This window comes from Pseudophryne corroboree, chromosome 9 (assembly GCF_028390025.1).
Source record: "Pseudophryne corroboree isolate aPseCor3 chromosome 9, aPseCor3.hap2, whole genome shotgun sequence".
Lineage (NCBI taxonomy): Eukaryota > Metazoa > Chordata > Amphibia > Anura > Myobatrachidae > Pseudophryne > Pseudophryne corroboree.
Genome location: NC_086452.1, coordinates 470,389,005 through 470,394,855, shown reverse-complemented (window position 1 = coordinate 470,394,855; position 5,851 = coordinate 470,389,005). Strand labels below are relative to the sequence as shown.

Below are 5,851 nucleotides of genomic sequence, written 5' to 3'. Positions count from 1 at the left end.
ACAACCAGAAGCAGTACCTACAGGTACAAGGTACAGCCATGGGGACAAAATTTGCCCCGGCTTATGCAAATCTCTACATGGGGGATTGGGAAGAGTCATTTATCTATCAATCTGAGTTCAAAAAGAACGTACTATTCTACCAGAGATTTATAGATGACCTCCTATTCATTTGGCAGGGTAACTCCTCCAGTATTGATGAATTTTTAGTTTTCATACAGGAGAATGAGTTTAACCTCAAATTCACTCATCAAACAAATACCACCACTATTGAATTTTTGGATCTAGTGTTAGTGGGTATCCCTGGCAAAATAATACAAACAAAGACACACTTCAAAGAGGTTGATGCCAACAGCTATATCCCTCAGACCAGCTGCCATCTAACAAGATGGAAAGAAGGAGTACCTTATGCACAATTTTTACGCATCAGAAGGAATTGTACCAACTTAGAGGACTATTGGGAACAAGCATCTATCCTAACAGAAAGATTCTTAGAACGAGGTTATAGTAAAGAACTGATTGATACAGCTAAGATCAAAGCTGGGAATAGAGAAAGGGAAACAATGTTAGTTCCCAAGAAAAAGTCTGAAGATGGTAAATACCAACACTCTAGACCTTTCATTACCCAGTACAACTGTGAGAATTACAGTATAAGAAAGATATTGGAGAAACATTGGGGGATTTTAAAAAATGACCCTATCCTGGGTCCTGAACTACCGACTAAACCTGAATTGATATTTCGTAGAGCCAATAACTTGAAAAACATCATAGCACCCAGTAAAGTGGTTACAGGAAAGACGACTGTCCCCAACCCGGGTAATTTTATTGCCTCCAAAGGCTGCTTTCCCTGTTCTAAATGCATCTGTTGCGACTATATGGAAAGAAAACCCTTTAGCTGTGTGATGCATACAGGTCGCACATACAAGCTCAATCAATTGGCAAACTGCAATACTGAGTATGTGATTTATAGGATCACCTGCAGTTGCAAATTATCTTATATAGGAAAAACAAAAAGACAGGTAAAAATCAGAGTGCAAGAGCACATTCGAAATATAAAAAATAAAGTATGTACACATAGTTTACCTAGGCACTATAGGGACAAACATGGGTCAAAAATTGACAAGAACAACTTTTCGTTTACTATTTTAGAGCACATTCAGGTAGACCAAAAGGGGGGAAGTAGAGATCTTACATTATCTAAAAAAGAAACATTCTGGATCTATACTTTAGACACTCTAACCCCTAATGGACATAATGAAGGATGCGATATTGTCTCTTTTTTGTAAAAAGTGCTGTAATGCTATGTTTTTATGTGAATGAACGGACATTTATTGTTGTAACCAGCTCAACCAGTCAGAATATGTTATTGATTGGTATATCATGTTATAATCGAGCAGTAGGTTAATTTAGTCAAGTGGATTGGATTTCTTGTAATCAGCACTGAATTAAACAGCACTGGGAAGAATTAACATAGATTTCAGTATCACAATAGATTTAATCAATTGGGTAGGATTTATATTTAAACTCATTAACTTTAGTCTCTTATAATGGTTAATAATTAAATTATATTAAAATGATCATAATTAAATTGGATAAACCAGATTAATGTGAGTTTTTCAAGGTTATCTAATATTATTAATATATTATTAATTTATCACATTAAGGGAAACACCAGTAGGATTATTAATGGGCACATTTAGGAGTAATTAGTAGGTAAATTAAGTAAGCCTTATGTCAATTAATAGTCAATTGACCTTAACACTAAATCATGTGGTCTCAAATTTAGACATAATAATGTCAATTAATTAGGTAGGTTATAAGTTTAATCACGGGGTTTGCAAGGATAATCATTAAATCAGTATCAACTATTCACGGTCACTTTATTAATGCGCATTCTTTCTGTATGTAGCGCAAATAAAATGCACATCAGCACTAACACTGACAAGAAATTTTCATAGAAATATAAAGGGTTCAATTAAAACATTGATCACCGTAGCCACAACAAATTTTATGTGCCACCATATCTTCATGGCGTTTTTCCGGAAGCGGAGGCAATGGAACGCAGGCCGGGATCACAGTGAAACGCATGGATAATGAATGCGTCCACTCTGATTTGGAATAATATAATTAATAAACCATATGCACCTAATAGGTAGAGTTTACATAGTGTAAATGAGGTAATGTTAAATATATACACGGTTTAGGTTTGTCACTACAGATGCACCCAACCGTTCTCATTGCCCTATCACTTCCGCTAGACAAAGCGGAAGCGAGGGCAATGGAACGCACGCCGGAGACCGCAGTGGAACGCATAGACAACGAATGCGTCCACTGCGGCTAAAAAACAACATTTAATAAAAATTAAGATTCTTGGGCACTTGTTAATAAAGAGACCTAGTCACAGATTCTAATGAATCAATGAAAAACAAAGCAGAAAGAGGCAATTAGGCACTAACAAGCTTCACACATACAGGAAGTGAATATATCAGGCTGAGAGTACTTAAACCCCCCTGCCCAGCATGATGTTACACTGCTGTTCAGGAGAGGCTGCTACTATTCAAAGTAAGTTACAATGTTTCTGTTCTCTGTAACAGTATTCTTTAGTGAGAATCTATACACTGGAGGGCTGAGTTGACACATAAATGTTGGTTCATATTAACTATGTTTGTCATCATGTTGTAATTGGGATAGATTATGAGAATCTTTATATGTTTAAGGTCCCATTTTGTTATTCAATGTAATCTAATAATGAATCATTCTCTGTCATATAAATTGATGCAAATGCAGCTCCATTGTAACATGTGAGCCTGGGATTCATTTGGAAAATAGCACATGATTATCATCAATTGTTTTATAGGCTGAACATTGTAAAGGTGGTTATAGCTAATAAAGACCACAACAGCATAATCCTACAGTTTGCACTCCTATGAGGGTATGTACAATCAATTATTTTTCTGGCCCTTTTTTGGAGCGAATTATCCCCCATCTGTATAGGGGATTAATTGACGGATAAAATTGATATATATATATATATATATATATATATATATTATAGGCTGGACCCGTGGTGAATATTGATACATTCAGCGTGATCATTTGATTTTAAATCCTTTTTTGGTATGTACTTATTAATATTTAAATACCAGTTTGGACTATTTGCAAGTATTCTGTAGTTATATGAGGCACAATTGTATGGAAATTCTCCATTAATGTTATTATTGTATATACTGGTAACAATATATGACCATTATATATGGTCTTTTATCAACTCTGTAAATTCTAGCATCTGTATTTTTGCAATTATACATCACTATTAAGTTGATTATGTCCATATATGATTGTTTCCATGAATATTAACGAGATCTATTTAATCCATCTATATTAATCCATCTATATAGATCCATTTAAATTTCATGTACCACCCCCCCTCCTTTATAGTAGTGGATTATTTAATTACCCTTATTATGCAATTAATTAATTAATTTTCATTATGATATGGTTCTTTCAGAAATTGATTGTGGGACTAATTATACCGTAAAAATCGGTTTTTTGGCCCCTACTTTGATTGGTATGTATCAAACACTATTTTCAGATTATGATCAACATGGTATATTGGAAAAATAATTTTTAATAATCTTCTTATTCGATTCATATCTATCAAATAGACATGAACCCCTGATGAAGTCCTTGGGACGAAACGCGTCGGGTAGTGTTTCTTGTGAAAACATCAGACATCCTGTATAATACACCATTTGATGGGATACATTGTCTGTTATCATGTCTGCAATAACATTGTAAACTGTATTTTTATTATATTTACCATTGGATTTTCATGTAATAATTTCCGTTCACTAAAAGTATGATGTACTTGGTGAATATGTGAATAAAATCTATTGTTTTTATCACTTTGCGGTCATATATATATATATATATATATATATATATATGTGTGTGTACAGAAGTAGCCACGCTAATCGTTGCTGCTGCTGCGCCATACAGGCGTCCTTGTCGTGCTATACAAAAAGTGCAGGTTGGCGAAGTAAGGCGTGATAAGGCGCAAGAGGATATACAGCATGCAATACACAGCTTCACCACTGGGTGGCAATTGCTCCACTAATGAAAACCACAGTACAGTGCCGAATAGCAGCAGATGGATACGGCACTACAGAATACTGTACAATGTAGCAGGCTCTGCCAGTGACCAGTAAATACAGTAGTTTCTTTTTTTAATACGATAATACTGCAGGGCGAGCTATGAAATCACCTGAACAGCAGACACCCAGTGACAACATGCTTTACAACTGAACGTTCCCCTGGTGCACTGTATAAAATGATCCCTACTTTAAGTAGAAAGGTGAACACAGAAAAAGATTTGCTCAGCTTCTCCGACTTTTCTCGCAGCCTGCGATCAGGTCTGAACTGTGCATGCATATGCACCGCAATGCGCAGGCGCGTCGGACGACTGCACAGGGCATCGATGCGTAGTGACGGGATGGTGCAAAAAAAGCGATCGTATGGGCGATCGCAAGGTAGTTAACAGGAAGAGGCCGTTTGTGAGTGGCAAATGACCATTTTAAAGGAGTGTCTGGAAAAACGCAGGCGGACTCAGGCGTTTGGAGGGAGGGTTTCTGACGTCAGCTCCGGCCCCGATCATTGCAGCAGCAGAGTAAGTCCTGGGCTGAACAGAGACTGCACAAACTGATGTTTGTGCAGGTCTTCAACAAATGCAATCGCACCCCTACACACACCATACCCTCCCCCTGTAGGCGGCGACTACCTGATCGCAGGTATGCAAAAAATGCACCCTAGCGATCAGGTCTGAATTACCCCCACAGCTCAGAGTTCTACACAGCTCTCTAAAAGAAAAGAAAATCATTCTAATCAGCGTCAGAGTTGGGACATACAGCACTATAAAAAAAATGACAATGAGCGACATCACTCTAGCTCTACAGTAAATAATTTAAGTATTTCAAGCAGAGCTGTAACTAGACATCTTGGTGCCCTGTGACGAAAGGGAATTGGTGACCCCATACTTAAAAAAGGGACAGTGCGTGTCAAAGGCGAGTGCCAAAAAATTAGGGGTGTGGCTTCACGGGGAAGGGGCGTGGCCACATAGTAGTACCAACTCACTTTACACCACACATCACCAGGTAGAGCACTTATACACATTGCACAAGGTAGGGCCCCTTATACACGCTGCACCAGGTAGAGCCCCTTAGACACTCTTCACCAAGTAAAGCCCCTTATACACTGTGCCAGGTAAAGCCCATTAGACACACTATGCCAGGTAGATCCTTTTAGACACATTGCGCAAGGTAGAGCCCATTAGACACTTTGCATCAAGTAGAGCCCCTTAGACACATTGCACCAGCTAGAGTCCCTTAGATACACTGCGCCAGGTAGAGCCCCTTGGACACAATGCGGCAACTCGAGCCCCTTGGGCGCACTGCACCAGGTAGAGCCCCTTAGACACACTGCACCAGGAAGAGAGAGAGAGAGAGAGAGAGAGAGTGTGAGTGATGTGTGTTTTTTTCCCCATTACCTTGCAGGGGGAGAACCCACAGCATGGCAGAGTTGCCACTCGTCGGAAAAGCAGCACTGTGCAGGAGCCCTGCGCCTCAGTGAGGTATCACACTCACAAATCAGCTGTCCGGCGCGGGGAGCACACTCACTGAGCAGCAGCCCGGCGCCTCAGGGGAGACCAGCTACCACTCAGCATGCAGCGTCCAGCAATCTATGTGACACGCCTCTAACAAGGTTGCTGGGTGCTGCAATACTTGTGTGCCATAGCCCTGTATCACAAGTGTGTGCCAACAGATGTGCCTGCAGTGCAGGCGTGTCTGGATCATTTGCG

The 5,851-nt window shown here is 39.3% G+C and overlaps 1 long non-coding RNA gene across 2 annotated transcripts; it reads left to right on the top strand.

Moving 5' to 3' along the window:
- The first annotated feature begins 2,282 nt into the window (after positions 1–2,282).
- Positions 2,283–3,831, top strand: LOC134957163 (uncharacterized). Of its 2 annotated transcripts, XR_010186508.1 has the most exons (5): positions 2,283–2,559; positions 2,855–2,929; positions 3,053–3,114; positions 3,506–3,565; positions 3,663–3,831. It is a non-coding gene; the product is annotated as an uncharacterized LOC134957163 (long non-coding RNA). The 2 variants fall into 2 exon arrangements; XR_010186509.1 differs by lacking the exon at positions 3,053–3,114.
- The last annotated feature ends 2,020 nt before the right edge of the window (positions 3,832–5,851 follow it).